At 32.7% G+C, this 26,690-nt stretch overlaps 1 protein-coding gene across 2 annotated transcripts in view; it reads left to right on the top strand.

Annotated features, from left to right (window-relative positions):
* Positions 1 to 11,219: 11,219 nt before the first annotated feature.
* Positions 11,220 to 26,690, top strand: part of LOC141450799 (ras-GEF domain-containing family member 1B-like) — a 450,679-nt gene continuing 435,208 nt past the window's right edge. The window contains exon 1 of one of the 2 annotated variants that reach the window (XM_074121605.1): positions 11,220 to 11,734. The gene's annotated coding sequence lies outside the window, so the exon portion shown is untranslated. Of the gene's footprint in view, positions 11,735 to 19,040; positions 20,365 to 26,690 lie in introns of those variants that run through there. The other variant, XM_074121606.1, reaches the window with a different exon arrangement.

Below are 26,690 nucleotides of genomic sequence, written 5' to 3'. Positions count from 1 at the left end.
GAAAAAACTTTTTCTTTTTCTTTTAATCTTTAAGTAATTATTTTGTGTGCATACTAGAGAAAACTACAGACTCTAATACCGAAAAACAACACTTCATAGCAACACTATTGAAGACAATTACATTGCCTACTTATTAAAATGTAATTCGATTTTTTTTCTTTTCTTTCATTTCTAAGTTATATATATAGATATATATATTTTAATATGAATTTACATTTTAATTTAGGTAGAGTTATTATTAAATTTACAATATACATTTGCATATTTAAGTCTAATGAGAGTGCAATTAGTTTATTCTTCAGTTTATGTCAAAGGCAATTTTGTTTATATTGATATCTTTTTAAAAATTCTCTGGATGCTTAAATGATATTATTAATCTTAATTGATGCTTTTATTTTAAGGCTTTTTATACATAGGTATTAACTTTTTTTTTATAATAGGTATTAAGTTAAATAGATTTTAAAGAAAACTTAAAATATTGTTCCTTATGCTCTAAAAATGATTCTAAAAATTCCTAACTTGCTAAAAAGGAAAAGGATTAAAGTAGAAAACGACAGTAAATTATAATAAATATAAGTATGGTGGAACCCCCCTGTAAATTATACTGCTGGGAATAATTCTGTTCGCATTGAAAATATCTATATAAATCGACGGGTAAATTTACACGGTTTTTGTAATCACCACTTTAATTCTCATAGAATATGATTATTTTTTTTGTCTGCTGATTTGTCTACGACACGAGAATTGCTCGCCTTCTTAGCGTACTTGGCGAAGATTTTTTTTTTACTAAGTAGTTTTCTTTCGAATGTCCACAAAAACAAGTGTGCAAGATTTTGTACAGCCTCAGTTTAGTGCCTCTCGTAAACAATTCAATTTTTATGTTGTTCTAAGCATCATGCAGAACTCTTGTTATGCGCAAATATGTTTAAAATCTGCTCAAAATTTCATCTTTTTTTTGGTGGTGGGGGGAGGGGGACAAAATCTTGTAATTGCTGTCAAACTTTACTCCCGTCTCTGTGATATTTACATCCAAGTGTGTACAGGGAAGGAGGCGTCTCGTGTAATTAGCACTTATAGATGAATTTCCAGACAAAATAACGAATAATATTTGCAAGAGCAGAATATAAGAGACATTCTGTTGATCTCCGTGTTGTGTAAATTTCAAACTATAAGTTAATTCTGGCAGAGAAATAGTAATATGGAGTCGTAGAATTCATCTAGTAGGAATAATTTAATGTAATTAATTATTTATTTTTATTATATAGGGAATTTGAAATTCCCTACGTGTACTTATGATTGGATGAATAGAAACCTCATTCCATTTTTGTTTATTATTAAATTAATATAAGAATTGGCTTTCTCATTAGGCTGATAATTTAATTCTAAAACTCATGAATTTCCCGAATGTTTTTTTAATTCTTATATTCGATTTTCTATAAAGAGTGTCTTTGTAATTCTGAACATTGTGCTAGTTGAATTTTATTGAATTTATTATTTTTGTATTTATATTTTTTATACCATTTTTTGGATAATTTTTTTTTGTAATAGATATTTAGCATAAATTTTGGATGAAATATTGTCTAAAAAAATAATGAAAATTATTCATATAAATTGGATATAATAGTGGTATTGTAATTGTTAAATTACTAGTTTGCTTTTATGTTTTTAAATGAATGATAATTGTTCGTAAATTTAATTGCAGTTTACAGAATTACATATTTTGGGTTTTGTTGATAATCGTAATATAATGTAAAGTCACAATGTATGTAAAGACTGACAATTTTTCCATCACTTTTTTTGTTAATATGACTATTTGATTTAGCTGACCCATGCCATTGTACGACAGTCAGTATTAATTAAATTGTGAGCTATCAATTCTTTTTTTTTTTTTACAAAAAAGTAAATGAAGGAAATTACTTAGCTTCAAACATTTAAAGCATGGAGTTGTTCCTGTTCCTTTTGCAGACTAAACACGTCAACTCCCTAAGAGTCGGATTAAATGAAGCCCTCCACTTCTTGCAAGGTCCACAGCATTTTACGCATAGTAATCTTTGTGGCAAGGTCTCATATCGCATGGCAGTTGTTACCAACGCCAAGGCAATTTTTCTCTCCTCTTCCTGGCGTAACATGTACTGGGTACTATTCGTCGTCCCCTAAGTGAGTTGCTTCCTGTGAACCTACGTGCTCTGTAGGCAAGGAAAGGCTCCAGACTGCTCTGGTTCCTATCTAGTTTGAGGGGTCTGTCTCTTCTGTAAAAGTATTGCACATCTTTAGCATTAAACTCGTACATTGAACATTGGCATTGTTCTCCCGTGTTTTAGTGCTCACCTCTATAGCTGTTATGTAAGAAGAAACAGAAACTCTTTGTTATACTTAGTTAGCCATTCATCCAGATGATCGTGGAAGTTGATTGAATCTACGTTCGAGAGTTTTAATTCTTTCATTTTCATGTTGTCATCTAGCCATATTTCATCATTCCACAATATTTACTTCTTCGCGAATATTTCCCAGCTTACAGAAGATATTCTTTAACAACTCCTTGATATCCAGCATTTTTTTTTTGCCGAAAGAGATTTAAGTAGTAGAATATTTTAAATTACCAGACTCTTGATAACGCGTAATCGAAATGAGGTCTTCACTCAAAACGAACTATACTTTTTCTTAAGGGGGGTTGGAGAAAGTAAAACAATGGCTGAGAGTCTTAGCGATTCATGCTTTATATTTGCCACAGAATTAATTATCTTAATTAATTAATAAAGATCTAAAAATGATTTATTAAAAAACAAAATGAAAACTTGCATGCAACATTTTACAAAGTATAAAATTTAAGAAGAGGGAGCTAAATTCAAAGGTCGATTTACTCCTGTTTCTCTTTTTACAATTCATAACATGAATTTTTCTAAAATGACTTTTGTCTCTATCATCCTATTGATTAATTTTGAGAAATAATTTTTAAAAAAATTATACCATAAAAGATTTCGCAATTAAAATAGTGTGAACATTTATTAATTTACAATTTCTATATTCTTAATTTTTGATTGTGACTAGTTTATTATTTTTCTTAGAAGTAATTTTCTTTTTTAACTAATAAAAGTAGGTTTTATTTAATTTTTGACTGCATTTTCCTTTAATGCACTATTATTTTGTGATTTACGACATAATTTGTAATCTTTCCCTTTTTTTTTAAGTTAGTTAATTTGTTTTTTATATAAATCTTGTTCATAGTTTTTCTGTGATATATATATTTTTTCTTTAAAACTTCTCTTTTTCTGTAATACATCGCAAATACATGTTAGTTCTAATATATCAACATTGATACGTGTTATTAAAATTAAGATTTTGATAATTAATTTGAAATAACTGCCCCGAAAGTAAAATGGAATTTGCAGTTTTATTCTTAATAATCTCTTGAGACTAGCTTTTAAAAAAAATCCTTCTCATTGTTCCTTCCGTTTGCAAGTCTTCGACAAGCCATTATCTCCTTACATTCAGGCTTTTCCTGTGACCTCCAATCCGCTAGCATTAGTTACACAGGTTTATTCTTTGCACGAGTCTGTGTCATCTTCGTTTATTTATTGTCTTGATAAACTTCTGTTTTCTTGTATAATTAAGAAACGGTTAAACACTCCACAAAACTGGGTGCAACATCCATCTTTGTATCTCTCCATTTGTCCATATTTCCTACACGATAAAGTTTCACTCGGGGCGACCTGGTATTATCTTACATACTTCTACCTAATATGAATTTAAATGTGTAAATATGTGTGGGTCAGTTTATTATTGTGAACTGGAGTTAATCTAAGATGTCTCTGGAGTGATTGTTTGGTGGTAATGTTTAAATTTCCACAAAGTAATCTTACATCGACTACCTCTGCAAATGTTACTTGTATTATGTGTGATTATTTTTTGGAGGTATCAACATTGAGTATAGTATTTGTATTGTTTGGTAGGTTTTTAGGGTTGTCTGAACTGTAGTCCTATGGTCTGTAGCGGAACTGTAATTGTCTGTAGCGGATGGTCCTATTTCAATTGTACCAGTAGATTCATCATAGATTGTGAGAGTGGGAATCGAATCTAAATAAGACCTCAAAGATCTATAGTGGCTCCTTTGAGAGTTAAGTGGTAGTACACAGAATGCAGTCGTCGTCTGTAGAAAATACTAAGTGTAAATGAGAATAAGTGTATGAGACGCTAAAACTTTTTCGTTGGTCTAGATCACCTTCATTAATTGGCCTTATAAGTATTTTGTGTGTTTAGATGTGACATGGTGTCAGATCCCTTGAAGAGAAATTGCTTATTTTTCCTTTGGAAAAGCACTTCAAATTTGCATAACTTCGTATTATTATGATTGTAGTAAACAATTTGGAAAGATTTACACTATTTTTGGAACTTATGAGAAAATAATCTGAGCAAAGAGTAGAATTTACAAGAGATTATTTCGAATAAACTGGCGATTGTATTTTAAATAACAAAATATACTTTAATTTTCTAAGTTTTAATTATTGAATTCTTTATTTTAATATATTATTTAATTTTCGAAAAACGTAGCAATTCATAATAATATATTATTTTTTATTTCAAGTTTAAATATTTTAGTATTTTCAAATAATTGATGAAAATTATTTCTGTTTATCTCTAATTGTAACTATTCAGATTTAGACATAAAATTTAAAAAGAAAAATTAAGATATTTAGGGAAAATACTGTATACTTCGATTACGGTGTATAATTATCCTATTAAAAACAAGAAGATATATAGAAATATAGTAAAAAATTTAAAAAGAATGAACAATACTAAATAAAGGTTCTCCGTTTGATAGCTGTGTGTATCGTGAGACATTTTTTTTTTTCTTAGGGCCGAAATAAGTTTTGGTTTCAAGAAATGTGTCGTCCTTCAGTAATGCTCATGTTTTTATTTAATTGTAAAATAAATAAATAAAATAAATGGAAAAAAGAAAATTATTTTCTTCTTAATAAGTGAAAGTTTTATTTTTATTTTTTTTAGTTTAAGACCTTACCAATTAAAAAAAAATCTGTGAAAAACGTTTTCCTGTAAAATTTTAAATCTGGACGATGATAAATACTTAAGACAATCGCTACAATATAATCGGAAATAAAAGACATGACTGCGAGTATGACAGCGAAGTTTGGTGTTCTATTAAACAGAACAATCTTTGCAGAATACAAAGATTTCAATGAAAATTACTGCGCTCACAATACTGACGTGCTATTCAATGTTAAACAATTTCAGGATCTAAGAGAACTACACCTACGGCAGCTGTTGAGAAGTTGCTCTACTTGACATTGTTAGATATGAACATTGAAGGTGAAATGTATAGTCTTTCTTAGGGATGAACAAGATTGAGTGGCTAGAATGTTAGGAGCAAGCACACGGAGAGTACAAAAATAATGATGAAAATAGATCCTGTTTCTTTATGTAGAACAGACGTAAGGAGTAAAGGAACAAATTTCATAAAGAACTATTGACTGGATAAAAGATAACGATGTGGATGTCTGGTCTGCTTGTTGCTGGGTAGTCTGACGAATGTTTTTCAGAGTTCTTGAGCAATCCTAAAGTGTAGTTCTCTGAAACTACTAGAGAACATGTTAGTACAGAAGAATTTTCTCGGATAGTCAGGCTGCATTGGAAGCTATGAAAAACCACAGAGTTCAACAGTGCTGAGAAAGGAATGTAGAAAAAGACAATGAAATAGAACAGAAGAAAGTAATGAGTATTTTCTGGATCCAATGTATCTTGAGTAATGAAATTACTGCTTCGAAACTATTTCTCTGCCGAAGTATCACCAAGTCAATCAAAGAACTGAGGTTAATGGGTACCTTCCAATCAAAGAATACTTCGCGTATTCTCGTCATGCTCCCCGACTATATTCTACTTTTTCGGAATGGCTGTAAGCAACAAGGACGGTATTAATGGTGCCATAAACAAAGAGGGGCTACTTTTACCGATTATGCGAAGGAACTGAAGAAAATCTCGTAATTGAGATCTACGAAACATGCTAAATATTGAATGTTAGAAATAATGATAATCTGGAGCTTCTAAGTGTTTAGTGAGAATGAATCTAAAACTATAAGAAATATTTATAAGAAAAATCTTTCTTTTATTTTTTCCATTTTCAATAGATGGACATCGATGAAAAAAACCTGTGACACAAAATAAGAATTTTAACTTCTAAACCATATCTGACTAGCAAAATAACTGTACACTATTAATGAGATTTAGACAATTAGACAGTTAAGGAAATATATCTTATTTAGACGAACTAAACTTGTTAAAACGACAACTAGATAAATTTAGAAAGAAAGAAAAATAAAACGTTGGATATTGTTAATGAAGTCTTGATGAATGAAGTATTAATATGAACAAACTTAATGTGGAAAAATCAATTGATTAATTGAACTTTTGCACCTTGGTTCGACCAGCAGGGCGAATCTATCAGCTAGCGCATTCTATTGAACATTTTTGCAAGTTACTCCTGGACTTGTCTGGGCTTGCTTATATTTTCTGTTTTAAACCTAATTGTAAATTTTTAAAACAATTCATTGTTAGAAATAGATGTAAATTAGTTTTAAAACTGTGAATAATTTAAATTTTTTGTTTGTTTAAAATTTTAAGATATCAACAAAAGTTTCCTAATTTTATTTAAATTATAGCTTTATTTAATACAAGTACATTAGGCAGTTGAGGACGGGATAACATTGTAAAGGTAAATTATAAAGATAATTAAAGATATATTAAAAAGTGAAATTAACATCGTAAATTAATTACACTCGGATGCTGATTTTATAGATCATGTTTTTCCCTGAATATAACGAAAAACTCTTGATACGTAAAGACGTACGATGTGAAATGAAAATCTACTTAAAGAATTTCCAATCTCTTTCAACTAAGCATTTTGTGAAAATTTCAAGTAAGACAATTATCATCATCATAATTACGACATCATCTATTGCCAGGAAAAGTGAGGCCCCATTTCTATGCATCTTCCTCTGGCTTTCCCATCCTTCTAACAACGCCTTCTCGTTACTGGTTGATACAGCCAATTACCAGTTTTCCAATTTTACAACTCCTCTGCTTTATCCTTTTTTCTCCATACCCCTCCAATTCTCTGACGTCCCAAGTTCTGCTTTCTTCTTAGGAACTGATTCTATAAAATCTATTCAGTTTTACCGTTATTTAGACTAATTATTGGTAATTCATTCCTAGAGAATGGGCTTGTATAATCCAGTCTGGTCGCGCGGTGCCCCTAGGGAATGGCCAGACTCCACTCTATATAGGAATAGTAACCCATATTCCCTTATTATTTGTGTCTTTGTGTATGGTGAAAATAAATGACGTTTAGATGTACTGTGCACTCATTCTTATAAGTGTGCATGGTGTACTGAACTAGGGTGCCCGTGGGGTCGTTACTCCCCAGGTAACTGCATGCAACAGTTACTCCTTGCGGGATTTTTAAAACTATAATTATGTAAATTGGATTTAAAGAAATAAAAAAATCTTTTGAGTTATTTTACACAAGACTGGCTATTTTGAACCAAACATTGAAATCGAACAGAATTAAAATGGCCTTTTTCCATTCTATCCAATAATATAAAATCCAATTTCTTTTAAACATCTCTGAAAGGAGAATAAATAAATGCAACCTCGATATTCTTTGTGAAGAAACCTCAGTCTATAAGAAAATAAGAAGTAGTTGAAAGGAGAAATTGCAATAAAGACATTACTTAAAATTACTTTGCTTTTTTACTCCTTTAGCTGGGAAGGAGAGAACCAATATTATTGATGAGTCTGGTTTGATTTGAAAAAAATACTTTTTCTTAAATCTCTAATTCACAGAAGAATAGCCCCCTATATTATACCAGTCAAAGTTGATTACAAAACTAAGTCATATTTTGTAGGTCGTTATTTTAATTGGACAGGCCGCAAGACGCGAGGGATTTAAGCCATCTTCGGAGATTCTTATCCCAACCAGATAAAGTCACACTAAGTTCCCTGATCCCGTACGATCTCAATACCATTTGACTGACTAAGATCCTCCCTTAATATCTTTCTTCCAGGAAGCGAGAATACTTGTCAAATAATTAAACAGAAATGCTATTTATTTATTTATTTTTTTTTGGCATAATTTTGAACAACTATCTCTTTGAATATACGAAGTCTGAACACAAATTACACTGAGTTGACCTTATACGCGCTGATCCGTAAGACATAAACTGCTTACTACTAAACGAATATGCGGCACCAAAGCTTAGCCTTCGGAAAAGCGAGGGCAAACCAAGTGTACGCGGATTCATTTCAAGAGGAATGTTTATGGAACGTCGCAAGAGTTACGTTCTCCTTTACAGTTTCGTTTCAGCATGTTACATGGTTGAAAGACCTATTAGAAATAGATATAAAATGTATTGTAAAAAGTTTCGCAACTGAAGAATAATTTCACCGAAATTATAACTGCACAGAACAGATTCCTCTTTTTTTGACGGTGCCTTGAGATTTTATTGTAACTTTATACAATAACTGTTCATTACTTTTGGTGACTGAATCATAGTTACAATAGGATGAAAAATTAATGCCATTTTCAGTCATGATAAACTCCATTATGCCGAGCTTTCGACCTAGGGACTAGGTCATCTTCAGGGCTTACAAAGTATTATTTTACATCATTAGAGATGTAGGACTCAGAGTCCATGAACAGACAAGACAGAAGACACGTCAACCCTCTAATGATGTAAAACAGTACACTGTAAATTAGACCTGAAGATGACCTAGTCCCTAGGTCGAAAGCTAGGGCATATTAGAGTTTATCATGACTGCAACTGGGCATTAATTTTTCACCCTATTTATATAATAACCTCACATATGTTAGGCCAATCACTTTGGTCTTTCAAACTTTTTTTAAGCTGGGGGATTCTGCGGTTGCTCCTTCCAATAGATTAACATTTTTAATAAATTGAAAACAGATAGACTAAACCAACAGGACTTCTTGTTTAACAGTATAATGAAAAAATTGCCCCCAATAAATCACTATACTACATAATCTTTTGCATAGAAACTTTAATTAAAAGTTTTTTAATTACAAGAGATTAAAAGCTACCACAGTGTTTACGAACTTCAATTTTTACACAGAATTTAAGTTGTGCACAGATTTATTGATATTATCTTCAATTATTTATTGGAGAGGTTCTTTTTAAGAATTGTAAATATTAGATTTAGGATTAATTGAAGAATAGTAATTAATGTAATGAGGGAGTCATTTGAGTGTGTATTCATTTTTGTTTTTAAATCAAGCTGCAAGAGAAAATGAGAAACTGCAGAAAGATTGAAATATTTAAGAAGCTCTTGATTAATTTTAGCAGATAAAAATTGAGAAACACACAGATGAAAGTCCGCTCATTTAGAAGTTAAAACTAGAATTCTCCAAGCAGTCAACAGGCTAGCTGATGGAACGTTTAGTGTGAAGCACTTGGTCTTAACTTATCTAACATTAAAAGCTAATTAGCTATAGGTAGTATATCTGTAGTAGGTCAAAGTAATGCTGTCGAAAATGTGATTACCAGACTTGTTAATCTATCTAGCTTGCTAGATACTACATCGTAGATAAACTTTTCAGTCTAATATTCCCTGTAAAATGTTTTACGCCAAGTTGGAAAGTCTTAAAAGTTATTTATAATTTAGATTTTCATCATTTAAGATCGTTTATGGTACTAAATAGGTGTATTACCTATCTATACTCTTGAAAATATGCTTCAAATAGGAGAGGGTTTAGTGATTATGATGCGGTGGCTCTGTTAGTGGCCGATTTCCAGTTCGGTTCCCTAAGTGGCCACTTATTATTTGTTTGAAAAAAGTTAATAGCGAAGTATGTGCCTTAGACCATGATATCTAATTGGTAATTGAGAGTTTTAAGCCTGCTTGAAAAAATAGGCTTTCTTTTTTAGGAGGAGGAGAACTGCTTCATGCTGATAGAGATAAGCATTTATGGGATGCAGCATGGGATTCCCTTAAGGATTCTTATTTACACATATCTGCTTAAAAATGCTCTTTTATCTCATCTTTCCTCAATGACGTGTAACACAGACGTCACGAAACCCCTTTTTCCGGAATTAGGGGGGCGCTACTCCTCAAAATATTACATTAAAATAATCACAAGAGCTCAGGCCAGCCAACTATTGTATTTTCAGTTCTCCTACAAGATCTACTGCTTTTTTGGGATCAAATCAAAGGCATAGAGAGAAAACTATCTAACTATCCAACAGCAGTAATTTCGCTGATTTCATGGACTCATAGCAAGCAAAAAAGATCTTTTATATGTCCTTAATGACGAACATCATTTATGTTAACCTAGTCCATACAATATTAGAAAGTTTAACACACAATATCAAATTTCTGCAGCTACAGCAATGGAAATTGAAACATTATTGCAATTAAAGATTGGGAAATCGTTGATAAAAAGAGGCCAAGAAGTTTGTGTTAAAAGGGAAGCTGATAAGGGATACTTATACAAGAAGATGACTAGGGTTTTCTCAACTAGCAATGACCGTGGCAGAGATAAGTGAATCCTACTCAGTTAAGTGCGAAGATTAGAATTCTCATAGAGGAAGATAAGGAACGACACAGGCGAAGAAGAGAAGTACCAGCAAGGTTACCACAGAAAGGAGACTTCTAAGGAATGTACACCTTTGATTATAATCATTATTAACCAAAATATCAGCCAATAAATGGGTTAATAGTCAAGTATGATGTCAGAAAAAGAGGTATAAGGATGATCAGAAGTGTTAATATCTTGAACCCAATTTTTGTTTGCAAATTCATTCATCCTAATTTAAAGTCTTGAAGCTTACTTTGAAATTCTTTCCCTGGAAATTGGTTCTATGGTTGAGGTTCTGGAATGCTTCAACTACAATTCCTTTCTGGATCCCTGTATTGAAGTTGCGTTTGTGTTTGTACACCAGACTTTTTTATTTGAGGCGCTGGAAGCCTTTTAAAATCTTCAGCACTCTTGGCTTTCACCATGCACTGGATGATTGGTGTTCTCTCGTTACGGAAGTACGGTGTGCCCATGTGGCTCTTGCGAGAGAAAATCTAAAACAGCATTCATCGTAAAAATTAATTACCAAAAAAGTTTATTAGATTTATGTGATTTAAACAAAAAAAAAAATCTTATACTAGGTAAGAAATTAATACGAAGGCTTATCCATTCCGCCACTAAAACCCTTTTCAACAAGCCACCAGCTGTCAGGGAAATTTCCCCGTTAGTGTCTCTCTCTAGTTGGTATAACTGGACACCAGGGCGCGAGCTCGCACCCCCATCATCAGTTTGCTTCGGTGTTTGGAATAGCTACGTATGGCGCGAACAGTATAATACGAACGGTTGTAATATTTCTGGATTCACTGACTTCGTTATTACGAAAAAAATTTATTTTTTACAAACATTACCACAATTAATTAATTTCGCTGCTAAACCCACAAAATTAATTACGTGTTTTTTCTTTTTTATTTAATTATTTAATTTTTTTTTTTGTGTCTTTATTTTGTATTTTATTTTATCATTTTTCTTACTCTTTGTGATAATGTGTTTTTTATAAAGTGTTAGTGCGATTTTTTTTTTCATTTATTTTATTAGTTATTTTATTTTTGTCTTTTTGTGCAAAATATCGTTGGGTTGTTTGAAAAAACAAATTATTTTTGGGGTTTAAAATTTTCTTCTGTGGAATTAGTTGTGAGTTTTTATTTTTTATAAATATTAGACTAAATTTAATAATCTTATATTTTAATTTTTATTGTTATTGTAGTTGCAAGTTAGGGAAAAATTAATTAATGAATAATAATTACAACGATATAATTGACATATGCATCAAGCGCCAAACGGATAAAACACTCTTAAAATAAAGGATCAAATTTTGTTAATTAAAAAAAATCTATTTTGTTTTGTTAATTTTACTTAGTTAGTTATATTTTGTTGCTACTTTTAATTATTTATTTAATTAATTAGTTTATATTTTCTATTTAGTTTTAAAATAAAGGAGAATGTAGAAAATTAATAAATAAAATAAAAAACGAGCCCCAACTTTTTTTTTGTCAACTTTTATAATGTTTAATTAATTAATTAATTTTTAGTTTTTTTTAATTACATATTTATTTAATTATAATTAGTTTAATTTTATTTAATGGAAGGTTTAAGATTCTCAGAGGTAAAATTCAAATTTAAATCGATGCTAAATTAAAATTAATTAAATGCTTTTTAAAGATATTTCGCTCATGTTTTCGTAAAATATATAATATAGTATAAATTATCAAAATTTCTTATTAGCTTTGAAATTTAATTATATCAAAAATTATAAACGTAAAAAAGTTCATTGATTACATCTACAATCACTCTATAGACTCGCATGACTAACTTTCCCAACAATTTTTCCACTTCTAAGTGGTAATATTCTGTGGATTTTCCAAAAAAAGAAAGAAAAACTTAGAATTTTAGCCACGTATTCAGTTCAGAAGAAGCATAAACTATAGTTGAGTTTGCAGAAACAATACTTAAGCGGGAAACTCCAAGAAATATCCATCCTCCGGAAACCTCCCCAAAAAATTATATTTTAGTTGGAAATTTTTTCTTGAAAATTGATTTTTTTTTTTTTTTTAAACACGTGTATTTAGTAAAAACTTATTTTATAGATTTCTTAAAGAGTCAGCAAGTGAAGTACGAGTCGGTAAATTAGGTGAAGTCGAAACCTCTATGGCTGACGCGTTCTAAGACGGATAAAATTTAAGATATTAACTAGCACTGAGGACCTAACCACACCAATTATTTGTAAGAGTTCAGAGATCATTAGTTTTTTTAATGGAAATCGCAGATACTTCATTTATCAATCATTCATCGAAAAATCAATTCTTAATGTACATAAAAAAAAAAAGTATAAATTATAAAACAATAAAATGGCTCTTGACAGGCTAGACCAGGGGTCGGCAACCCGCGGGTCGCGAGCCGCATGCGGCTCTTTTATCCAAATTTTGTGGCTCTTCTTCCTGTCCAAAATAAATTGTATATTTCAATTTTATTGAAACAAACGAAAGTTTCATTTATTAAAGTAAAGATACTTTTTCCAAAAAGAATTTTAAATGTGACAGGTTTGAAATTGAACAGAACTATATTAAAATACAGTACGTTATATGTTATGTAGGACTGCCACCATTTTCATTCAAACACAGGTTTAGTTATTATTTATTAGTTTATTTACTTTGCAATATGTGAAAATAAATATATAAAGCATTTAAATGTTATTGAATATCATAAAATAATAATTTGTGAATAGAAATGATCTACAGAGTTGTTTATACTATCATCCTTGCGGCTCTTGGTAAGATTTATTAAAATTATTTAAGGAGAAATGGCTCTCTACTTAAAATAGGTTGCCGACCCCTGGGCTAGACAAACTACTCTTTTCTCAATAAAAATTTCCCAGTTCATTTGTTCCTTTCGGAAAAACGTTTTTAATAACATGCGAGCAATGAGTTGGTAAAAGTTTCCAGAAAATCGTTGGAACCCTTTTTTCTTTTTTTTTGAAAATCTCAAAAAGTAAAAAAAAAAAAAAATAAGATGAAAAGTGTGCTCTACCGGTACACGGATTATTATCGTTAAGTTAATGTCGGCTCTCGAACGAACAAATTTAAACTTTCCGCCTTTTCATCCTCTTATCTAAAGTGAAGAGAAAATTTTAGAAAAGCAGTCCTTACTGAAGTTCCCACTGATTCGTAATACAGGAAGTCGGTAAGCGTGTCACTGCACGATTGGGTAAGTTGGTGTGGAGGTTTACGTGTCCCTAAATATCCATGAGTCAGTCCTAATACTATGTCCCAATTTGGAGGCATCTTCTCGAGGTTTAGAGCGGAAAAAAGAGGAACACTTTCTGTTGAAATAGCTTTTGATTTCCCTTAACGTCGTATTGTCACGTGACTCTCCATCTCTGACTTCATTTCTCCGTCACTTTTCTCTGAATTAGAGCTACATAGTCTGATAAACATTACTCTTTAGGCTATATAGGGTGAACCAGTAAGTAATGTCCATAGGCCTACAGTGTGCAGTACCATGTGAAGTGGAGTTCAAAAACGTATTGGCTAACTTAATATTTCTCACTGTTCTTAAGAGATGTCAATTTAATTTTTTTTTTCTAAAAACAATACTTTTTTCCAATAAAAATGTTATTACTCAGTAAGTTTTAGTCCGAATTCGATTCTAATGACACGGTTAGAAAGACAGATAAATTTCCTAAAAATTGACACCTTTTTTAAAGCATAAATTATTCACCAAACATCCTCAACCTTCCTCCGGAAACTGGGAAAATAAAAGTAGTCGAAATTTTTAAGAAAACTCATTAGGCTCTTATGTGATCATTATCCGACCTAGGTGCTGCTGGCACTTTTTATAAAAGTTCCCTTGTCTAAATGGGCTTTCAAATAGTATATCATTTTCCAGGATTTACCTTCGTATAAGAAATTACGTTTGTTTTACAAGAAAACGTGTTCACGAGCACTCAACAGTGTTAGTTATCAAGTTGTTTAATTCATTGAAAACTCTTTTAGATGGACCAATAGTCAATTTTTAAAGTAGATTGTCTTAAAATAAGGAAGTCAAAGGTTACAAATTGCACTTTAAACATTTACTTCTGATCTCACTGAAATATTTGAGTAAATGTTTGGGAATATTTTAAGAAAGTGCTATTTTTATAATCGAAGGTTAATTTGTTTAGTTTCAAATAGGATGCCTTATTTTTTTTATTATTTATTAATTACATTTACCTCTGTTATAGTCAACAAGACATACGTTTTTGAACTACACTTCAGATGTACTACACACAGTAGGCCTATAGCCATTAATTACTGGTTCACCCTGTATATTTTTTTTAAACATTGATTTTAAGACTCTCATGCGTTTCTTATAGAAGTCAATGCAACATATTAATTACATTCACTGTTACGTGTAAAATTGTTTAATAATTGTATCATAATTCCTCCCCAAAAATACTAGAATCAATAATTGCCTTGGCTAGAAATTGATTATTCTGTAATAACGCAAAAATCCTGCTCAAGTTCTTTAATCAAGGCTAATGATGCTTTTTTGGTAGAATTTTGATCAATTCCAGCCGAACGTTTCATTTTCATGCGATCTAATTTCATCAATAACCAAAATTAATCACGTAATTCTCTCTAGTGAAAAGGATTTCGAGACAGATAGGACTTCTTTTTTTTTGGTATTGTAGTTTACTCAAATTTCAATTAAAATTGTGACAAAGTCATGGCGCACGAAAAAAGCTTGTTTTAATGATCTCTTTTTTTTGGGGGGGGGGCGTTTATTTTTGCTACAATCAGCGCGTTGGCGCTATAAGTAACAGTGATAACAGAACTATGAATTACAGAAGAATACGAGTGGAGAAGTTACCTCCAGTGTAACACTCCAAAATATTAGGCTATTAGTCGCTCTCTTCACTTGAGAGGAGTTCACGAGGCCACTGTCTCTTTTAGGCGTCTTGTCCGGGTTATCAGGAAGAGTCCTTGAAGAAAGATTTTGAGCTAGAGGATTTATATGAGATTGCAGGTTGAAGTGGAGTTTTCTGTATCGTGTTTTCAGCAACTTGTGTGACAAAAGGAATGTTAAGGTCAGTGTGTATAGTCCAGGTTGGGAGACATAAAATGGAGCGTGTACAATAGTTCGAAGTATTTTAGATTGTAGAGATTGAATCCTTTGGAGATTAGAGCGTTTGGTTGAACCCCACAGCTCTATTCCATTCGCCCAGATGGGTTTCAAAATAGTAGTATAAATCAGTCTTTTGTTGTCCAGAGAGAGTTTTTATCAATCGTCTAAGAGTCTTTTAAGTAGTCGATAGTGTCTGTTCAGTTCTGTTCTTTTAAGTCTAGTGTGGGGGATCCAAGAAAGTCTTCGGTCTAAGTAAAGCCCAAGGTAGCGGGCAACGTTTACTACAGGTAGAGGTGTTTAATGATCTCTAAAACATAAATTTGGATATTTTTTAGAACCAGATCGTATAACCGTATATATATATATATATATATATTACAGTAAGTTTATTAGTTTGATTAGATAATGTTGGTTATGGTATGGAACTCCAGATGACAGTTTTACCAACGAAGAATTCTTATTTTAGTAATGATGCCAGGTTTGATGATAGTGTGTCAGTGTATTAGTGATAGTCCCTTCAGAGTAAATGTTCACTTTATTTCAATTTAAATTTCTCCAGTTAAATTTATTGTCTTTTCCCTTTTTAAATAACAATCCATTCATTATCTACCATTTCTACTAAATCCAGTAAAAATTCATTTCTCATTCATGGGTGAAATGAAAACGAGAATATCGTTTCCTGTCCGCTATGAATAGGAATGAAGTTACCACAATATGACAAACAAAAGTGATCTGAAATGATTTATGTGATGCTGATTGTTATCAGATTTGATTTTGGTTAAAAGTTTTTTATGTTGATATTCTATTTGGTTTATAAAGTTGGTTGGAGAATTCCCTGACGAGATCAACCATTTGAATGGCTGAAAAGGCTTAATGCTTTTCAGCGTGTTAAATATTTATAGATTTTTCAATACTGCCTTATCAATATATTTGGCAGGCTTTTTAGGTACAACCTGTGGTCAATAGAGCTATTAAATATTTATCCATTTCGATCCAGGCAACACAAAACTGAATACGTACAATTAAAAAAAAAAAAAATTATTTAAGTCAAACCTGGAATCTTTTTCAGTGGCACTGTCGATCTACGGACAGTATTTTCTAGTCACAATGAACCCTTTATAACGTCGGATGGTGAGCAGTAAGCGATTTCCAGGAAAAGAAAATCTAAGAGCAGTTTGCTGGGATTCGAAACCGGGATTTCAGTGATTTTTTTTTTTTTTAATTAATTAATTTTTGAAACTAGTTAACAATATACTCAGAATAGTTCGCAGTGTAGCCACAATGGTGATGAAAACCTAGTGACGATCATATTCAGCATCGATAAATGGCTTTTTATTTTCAGCAGCTACCCACCAAAATGCTGCTTATTAGGCGCCTATGGTCTTATGGTTTGTCCATGGTCCATCTTTGGTACATGATGTTCACTATTGATCAAAAAGAAGGTGATTTCCTCTTGGGAGCAGTTTTTACGATCTGCTCTAGCCCACTTTTTCTATTTTCAGAAAGACGATAAAAAAATAGGCGACTTTTTCATTAGAGCAATGGTTTTCAACCAGGGCAACCTTTTGATAATTGATTATTTTGGGCGGCCAATTAGAGTAACCTTTAATAGGATGAAAAAATAACTACCATTTCAGTTCTTTTGCCGAGCTTTCGACCTAGGGACTAGGTCATCTTCAGGGCTGTGGAGGAACATATTTACAGTTTGTTAACAATGATTCTATTGAAATGAATATGTATAATAAAACGAAATTTACAAAAATTATTTACCTAGTTTACAAAGTAATACTTTTACATTTCTGGGTTGGTGTGTCTTCTGTCTTGTCTGTTCATGGACTGAGTGTGATCGGTCTGTGTGTGAGATATGTGTTAGGTTGTGTGGAAGTCAGTGTTGCCAATTGCCACAAGTATTTTGCAGTAAGTTTGCGTATATGTTGTTTAAATTGTTCGTGTCTGTTTTGAAATTTAAACTGTTTTCTGTCGTAGATATGTATATCATTTCTACGATATAGAAACCTTCGTTATTATTATTATTCCCTAAAGAAAGGCGCTACGATAGGCTAGACCCGCACAGCTAAGATGTATTGCGGTACTAGTCTATATTCCCAATGGTTTATATGAGAAATTAATGATCAAGTCGCCTCAGTCAACACCTTATTTTTTTTGTAAAAGTAAAGTCCACCTGAAAAAATAGGCTTTACGTTTTTCTTATTTCCCGAATAAGTAGAAAAATGAAATTCGATTTTCTTTATGCTAAAAAAAAATCTCTAATTTATAAAATAAATAATGTGGCAGATACACATGCCTTTTATAATCGTAATTTAAATAATGAATATTTATTTTTTCAATTATTTTGTAAGGTGAAAATGCTAATATTTATCAAAATTATTTACATCCACACAAATGAATTTCTTTAAATTTAGAATCAAATTACCAATCAAATAGCTTACAGTATTATAAAGAAAATGGGTCCTTACATTATACTGAAATTATTTTTATCCTTTTCCTGATTTACTGTATGGAAAAAGAAAAAAATACATTTTCATCATAAAACTTTTACGTTGCTGATTTTCCACTTTAGAATTGTTTAAAGCATTAAAAGTTCGTTTTTTTTTGTTTTTTTTTTGGATCATAACTTCGGTGTAATTTATAAGACTTTACCTGGGGACTTTACACCTTCCTTAATCCGCAACCATTACAAAATCAAGTTTAGGATTGCAGCGGTTTCCAGTTCATTAGAAGTTACTATGCCACACTTTAGTGTATGCTGGAGCGTAAATCTCTTTAATGATATAGTGTACGAATCTTCCTATTTAAATTAGTTTTGGAGTTGAAAGATTAAGCTTCATAATTATTATTTTCTTTTAGTTCTAATACGAATAAGCTCAGCGACCGTGTCAAAGAGTAGAAATTAACTTTATGCATTTAAGTTTAGGTGCTAGTTTTGAAGTCCCAGGGAAAATTAAAAAAAAACAATCAGATTAAAAATAAAGACCAACAAAAAAAAAATATAGTGCAAGATCTTTACGTTTCCGGTCAACCAAAATTTGAATTTGAATTTAAACTTAACAGTCAGCAAGTGGAGTGCGAGACGGTAACTTAAAGTGGAGACGAAAAGAATAATCGTAACTCTGCTGATGGATGAAAATTCGAAACCGATCAGGGATACAATAAAACTTGCGCGCAATGACGGATAAAATCAAAGATATTAAATAAAACTTAACACTTGAAGTTTATTTTTAGCAACCAATCATTTAATTAGTAAATTATTCTTCATTTTTGGGAAGGGTTTCGAAGTAATAGCGTTTTTTTATGGTCGGGGGGGGGGGGGAGGGGCTGGCCCGACTGACATCAACTTCCTGCTGAGAGGACCAGGATTTATTCCAGTAGATGTAGTAGCCTTCACCTCGGCTATGAGAACCATCTTCCTAGGGTGCAGTTTTTATCATACCCGGGGTAAATTTAGAAGGAAGAAATGAGGGTAGAAGGGAAATCGGGAGAGGATAAGGGAGAAACCCTAAGCAGGATAGTAGCCTTCGGGGTACTCCTTTTAGTCACCACTTGCGACAAGCAGGGTGTACTGTGGAAGTATTCCTAGTCCCCACACCCTCAGGGGTAAAAAAAAAAAGAATAGAAGAATGGCTAAGGAAACCCTAGACTGGGAAAGCTGAACAAAGAAAGGGCAGACCCCTAGGAAAAGTGGATAGATGGCGTCTGAGAAAGCCCGCACGGTTACGGACTGAGAGAAGAGGTTATCCCAAAGTACAGCCAGTTGGAAGCTGAAATTAAATGAAATATTTGGTTGAGGAAAACCTCAGCATCCAGGCACCCCTAGAAACAAGAACTCCAATAATATTATAAGAGGAGATCTGAGGAATGTTTTATAACAGATTTTGATTTTGTTTTTCAAGTACTATAAAAAGGAAGTGAATATTAGTTTCCTGTAATAATAATTACAATATTTAATGTACTGGAGTATGGCTTAATGAGATATTAATAATTTTCCGCATGTCAGCGTCATCAGAGTTATTGCCAATTTATTTGTCAATCTCATCATTAAGTTTTACAAGTAAGAAGTTAATTTACTTTAATTTCAAATCGTTTCAAACTATGGCCCTAAACTTAGCTAGCGGTTTGTAACTTAGCCTAATTACCTTATCGATCTACAGACTACTAGTTAGCTATTTGGGACTTAAATAAGCTCTAAATTTTCACTGGTGACCTTTTTTTTACTTATTTAAAAACAATAAAACTACAGCCTATAATTGTTCATTGAACATCCAGTTAATTTCAGTTGCCCCTCACTGTACATAAATTTTCTTTGAAGCTTAGAATTAATAATAAAAAGATTCTTGGTTGTGTTGTGGCCAAACAACAAAATTAAAATTAAAATTAAAAGAATATAGTTTTATGTAAACAATTGCAAGGGAGGGGGGCGAAGTCTGTTAAGAGCAAACGAGTGGTTGGGGTGTGCGTGCGTCTGGGAGTAGCCGCGCTATAACCTCAGAGGACACTTATTATATATGGCTGGAAAGGGTTAGTTTGAACACCCGTTGTGCGACCAGTTTTCACTTCTATGAATTATTCTACTTCATTGGGACCATCATTGGATTTTTTTAGAGCTGCAGCAGCCAAAACCAAAGAAGAATAACCACAACCACGTAAGTGCACTTACTATCGTCACAACAGAGCGACTCCGGCCAGGCCAAGTACACAAGTTTAATTCACCTCAACGGGGACATACATTTTAACCTCTTATCGCCCTCACATATTTAATTCAAATAATTATTGTCATTATTTAATAACTTTATTCATGATGGATTCATTTACTCTCATAAGGTAATTCATTAATTACTTTCTTGCTGTACGTGCATTTTGGTTATATGTTGTACTCTATTAAGTGTCGTGGTTTTCCACAGATGTTTGTTTATTTCTTGTTTGTTAGTTATTTAACAGGATATCCTTTATATTATGTAGTAATTTAGCTACAATTTCATTTCGGGTTTATCATATAGCAATTCATTTATGTCCTTTTTATTGTAAATACATGCAATTCATCACAGAACGCACTATTGAATTTCTGTTCCTTCAGTCAGCTCAGGTAACCCAATAAGCTAAATAGCTTATTGTGGGTGTTTACTTTTATACCAGAACATTTAGGCGGAGGAGTAGGAAAGGCCTCTTAGGACCTCTACCCGCCGTCGCAACAGGTTGCTTGAAGGGAATTTCAAAGAAATACGGTTCTCTGAAAAAAAATCAAACATAAGTAATGCCTTTAACATTACTTATTTCTAATTTTAATGGCAACCGCGATCGCAATAGCATAAATTAATGTAGAACACGCAGAAAAGGAGATCTGAACTGTCTTAACTCCGGTGGACGAATGGATAGACATTCCAAATGGGGTCAGGTGTTTTGAAGCGTGGATTTATTAGTGGGGAGATCCCCAGTTCGAATCCCGCTGTAGCTACTTTTTATTTGTTAGGAAAAAAAAAAAAATTAATAGTAATGTATGAGCTTCCGACTCCGTTCACGTCACCTAATTTGTTAGTTGGACTCTATCTGAACCATATTCTTAACCCTTCGGCTGATAAGTGCAATATCTCGTACACCACCTGGATAAACGCCTCTCGTGGAGCCCCGACTTAAGCGACATGATCTTAACTTAGGTTATCGAATGATCAAAAGACTGCTACTCGAAAAATGATCTAAATTGACCCTTACGAACAAAAATGAACTCTACACAGCCCTGCTTGCTCAAATCTAGGACATACGAACTGTACGGTACAGCTAAGCGCTCCAATCTTAACCCCGTCTAATCGAAGCGCACCATCGATAAACACTTCTTTCTAAGTTCGCAATCACACTATCCACACTGACCTCAAAAATCCCTTCTGTCCTTGACCTAGCCAAATCCCTTTACACCCAAATTTCATTCCCTACTTTCCTTCAACCCGCTCATGCGCAATATGTCCCTAAACTACTCTTCCCTCGAATCCTTTCAGAAAGTTGAAGCCTCGCGATCACCTGATCGCATAATAGAAAAGGGCATCCTCGATTCATGATGGTCATCATTATTATCCAATTATAATTTTTCTTAAAATTCTTTCAATTTATTTACTATATATTTAAATACATTTTACGTAAAATAAATTATGCATAAATGTACATCGCTGAGAGGCCACAGTTTTAAACCACTCAGCTATCCCGTGGGGGCTCTCTCCTAGGAGCTTCTTACAGCTCACTGTCCGGTGATGGACAGTGTTGTCTGTAACGAGAGAACACTGTCCGGAGGCCGGCAGTGCACTGGAAAAAGCTCCGGGCGCTAATGACCTCAGCTGTTGATGCGCCAAAAAAAAAAAAAAAAAAATTATGCATAAGTTTTTAATTAAATAAAGAGAGCAAAAAAAGAGACAGAAAACTTATAAATATTTAGGAGTTGGAAATGACACTAGAGAGCTTAATTTTACCCTGTTTTTAAGAAAACTGCTTAAATATTAAGTTAACCGTAACTACAGAAAGTTTACAACCATTTTAAAAAATCGTTAAAAATAAAAACATCCGGTGCGAGACCCAAGATTATAAATATTCTCTAGATGCTAACCTATAATACATTTTAACTTTCTTAAAACTTATGCCTTAAATGGCTTAATACTATTTAAAAATAGTCAAATAAAATATTGGCTTTTGATTTCTAAACAATGGAATTTAGAGAAAATGGTGTGATGCTTTAAAAAAACAAAAAAAAATAGTCAAATAAAAATCAATCTCTTTTATTTATTAATATTGATTGTAAACATTTAGACGTCACTTCCTTGGGGACAAAAATAAAAATAAAAAAAAAATCATATGAAGTGAATTTAGGTGTAAGCGAAGGATGTCCAACTTGCAAAGAGATGCTGACATTTGATAATGGAGTCTTGGAAGTTGTTTGGCTGAGATCCCAAGTCCTGGAGGCTGCCGTTCAGAATGGCTGACACATCGACACAATTGTCTCTTACATTTCTTTCACACCAATTTCCTCCTTCTCCTCTCTCTCATTCTCTCTCTCTCTAGCACCTACTTAAATAGAGCACCAATTTCTTTTTTTTTGGTTTTGTTTTGTAGATAACGGGGAAATATAGAGTGGGGGAGATTCCATTTAGAAGACTTTTTTTCCCCCCTAAATAGAGAAGCGGATGTTGGTAGCCCTGTCTCTTTTATTTGAAAAGTTTTCAAATTGATTTAATATGTGTTTTCAGGGCGAGTTAAGTTACACGCTTTTCTTTTTAAAGAGTATTTGTACGCTAAATTTACCAATACACCAAATATTTCAATAAAGGCGCAAAATTAGGGAATAATAACTTTTACTACTTTTCTCTCCCAGATCAAAATTTGAATGAGTAAAATTAATTGGTGGCTTCTGTTGATTACTGACCTCCTACGCCGAATAAATATCGTGGCCAGCGCCGCTTCAGACGTCGCCTTGGATTGGTCAGGTAGATTTAAAGAAGTGAACTGATTATTTGAGAAAGTTGGGATGAAATTTCTTGGAATGAAAATCGAATTTCCGAGTTTGAGGATTTTTTTTTTTTTAATTTATTTGCTATTCACAATTTAAAAAGAATAGAATTCGTAATAAGTGAATACGATAAAAGAAGTCTTCCTGACTGGATCAACTTGAGGAGAGAAGCTGCACACCGGCAACACTCTCGCTGGAGTTTCTTACATTACTGGAGATTGTCACGAGGCCAACAGCGTTTCAATCGTCGTGGAGGACGATCTGGAATCGTTGTGGAGGCGAGATTTAGAACAAGAGGATTGGTACAGAATGGAAGAGAGTCAAAGAATTTTCTATACTTAGATTTAGATTCGTCAGTTATATATGAGATTTTGAGATCGTTATGGAGAGTAGAGTTAGACACATAAAATGGAGAATTTGTAATCTGTCGGAGAATTTTTGATTGGAAGGACTGTATTCTTTGTGAATTGGAATGTTTGGTTGAACCCCACAGCTCAAGTCCGTAAGTCCAGATCGGTTTAAGTACACTGTTGTATATTAGTCGTTTGTGTTCTAATGGTAGCTTGGATTGTCTGCCAATTAGTCGTAACAGTAATTTGTTTCGTCGGTTGAGTTCTAGTCTTTTCAGTTTAGTGTGCGGATTCCACGTTAGTCTTTTGTCAATGTACATCCCAAGGTAGCGAACTAAATTTGCAGAAGGAAGAGGAATTGAGTTAAAATTTAAAGTGGGACAAGAATTACGACGCAGAGTAAAAGTTATCTATTCGCACTTTTGAGTATTGAATTTGACTCTCCACTTTTTGGCCCAGGGTTCAAGTTTGTTTAGATGATATTGTAGATGAGAGGAGGCTGTAGTGGCGTCTGAGTTAGAAGAAAGAATAGCAGTATTGTCAGCGTAAGTGCAGAGCAGTGTGTTTGAGTCAGTTGGTAGGTCAGATGTGTACACAGTATAGAGAAGCGGTCCGAGAATACTTCCTTGAGGTACACCAGCCCGTGCCAGAGAGTAGTCGGAAGAGGAAATAAAAATAGATTTTTCATTGTATTGTCAAAATTAGAGCATTGTGAGTAAAAAGTCGAGTAAAATAGTTTTCTCACAAGAATTTCCACTTTGAGTCTGTTGCCATGGATACCAAATTGTTTTTTGCTCCTCAAGTTTTAGAGCGCGTAATGAATTTTGATGAACAAAAAAAGCAGGTATTTCCTGTTAGGAAACTAGAGATAAAATTTTCCATTTTCCACATATTTGATACAGCTTTACCAGGAAAATGTACAAACTAATTTTCCAGAATCATAAAAAGTTTTATAATCACATTTATGTAAATTTAAAAAAAAAAAAAATTAGTACAAAATATTTAAACCTTTTTCCAGATAAATCGTGAAATATTCAATTGCCTTTCAGTTAAAAGTGGATATTTTACAGTTAGCTGAATAGGATGAAAACCCGCTAGAGAGAGAGAGATGGGCTTACACGTGGAATATCAATTCAAACTTTCTGTGATATTTCCTTTACCAAAGTATGGTATTCAAATGGAGAATGGGGTAGGCTGAAAAGTGGTAAAAAAAAAAAAAAAAACGCACGCTACCAGAGAGAGAGAAATCTCTAAATAAATTATCATCTCTGTGGATCACAGAATTTATTTTCATAAGTTCAGAACGCAATGACGACTGTTGGACCTATAGCATTGATAACATAATGCAATGAAAGTGCACTTTCAATAAATTATTTTTTTTTTCAGCAAAAATGCAAACCTAAATTAGAGCATGAACTAGAAATAGTAGTTTATCCAAAACTGAGCCTAAACTCTTTAAATGTCGCTTTCTACTAAACAATTAAAGTAAATAATTAGCACAAATTGATCTCTTGGAACAAACCTTACTTTAGAGTGAGAGCAAGTCACTTAAAGGTTAACTTGGAGACCTCAACAACAAATACACATATTATACTGAAGATAGGATGAAAACATTAGTCCCATTTTCAGTCATGATAAACTCTATTATGCCAAGCTTTCGACCTAGGGACTAGGACATCTTCAGGGCTAATTTACAAAGTATTATTTTACATCATTAGAGATGTAGGACTCAGAGTCCATGAACAGACAAGACAAAAGACACATCAACCCTCTAATGATGTAAAACAGTACACTGTAAATTAGACCTGAAGATGACCTAGTCCCAAGGTCGAAAGCTCGGCATAATAGAGTTTATCATGACTGAAAATGGGACTAATTTTTCATCCTATTTATATAATAACCTCACATATGTTAGGCCAATCACTTTGGTCTTTCAAACTTTTTTTCTAGCGGGGGGGATTCTGCGGTTGCTCCTTCTAATAGATTAACATTTTTAATGTTACTGTTTTATATTATTAGAGGGGTTGGTGTGTCTTCTGTCTAGTCTATGAACAGTAGTCCATGGACAGACAAGACAGAAGACACACCAACCCTTTAATGATGTAAGATAGTTCACTGTCAATCAGCCCTAAATATGACCTAGTCCCTAGGTCGAAAGCTCGCGGCGTAATAAAGTTTATCATGACTGAAACTGGCATTAATTTTTTTCATCCTACTGAAACTATGATTCAGTCACCAAAAAATAATGAACAGTAATATACTTCAAGAAGTAACAGTGGTACTGACTCTAAAACGAACAAAGACACTTTTACTGGGCAGGACACCCTAATACATCAATTAATCGATACCCTAATCCAACAAAACAGTTAATACAAAAACTGGGGATCCCAAAAAGTATTTAAAAGTGGTATTTAAATTCTGGAAAATGAACTTGATGATCAAATACCTCGATTACAACATCGAACATCAATATAACGAAATTTCTGTTGAGAAAACCTGTACTGAGGTTAACCAATAAATAGATTTTCAAACCGAACAGAACCCTAATACTACGCAAATTCAATAGCAAACAACACTCATCATACTGCGGATATTGAATGAGTAACAGCAGAAATATAATACAACAAAACTATCTAAAAGACATCTTCAAACAAAATACAATAGAACTTTAGGTATTACTAATAAAACATAACAGATTTCCTTACATAGTGGTTTTTAAGGACAACTAACCGAAATACATTTAGCAAAACAAACGCAAAGAAATCTTAGAAAAAAAAAAAAGAACAGAACCCTAATACAACAAAACCTTAAAAGCAAACCCACACAGTTTGTATTTTTTAGAGTCCATAATTTAGCAAAACGAACTTAAAGACATCTATAAGAATGCAGAAACCTAATACAACAAAACCTTAAAAACAAACCCACACAGTTCGTATTTTTTAGAGCTACCAATAGGAGTACCATAATTTAGCAAAACGAACTTAAAGACATCTAGAAGAATGCCGAAACCTAATACAACAGAACCTTAAAGGCAAATCCACACAGTTTGTATTTTTTAGAGCTACCAACAGGAGTACCATAATTTAGCAAAACGAACTTAAAGACATCTATAAGAATGCAGAAACCTAATACAATA

The sequence above is a fragment of the Rhodnius prolixus genome, unplaced genomic scaffold (assembly GCF_049639745.1).
Source record: "Rhodnius prolixus isolate KJV_2025 unplaced genomic scaffold, Rpr scaffold_8, whole genome shotgun sequence".
Classification (NCBI taxonomy): Eukaryota; Metazoa; Arthropoda; class Insecta; order Hemiptera; family Reduviidae; genus Rhodnius; species Rhodnius prolixus.
This window is presented reverse-complemented; position numbering and strand designations above follow the sequence as displayed.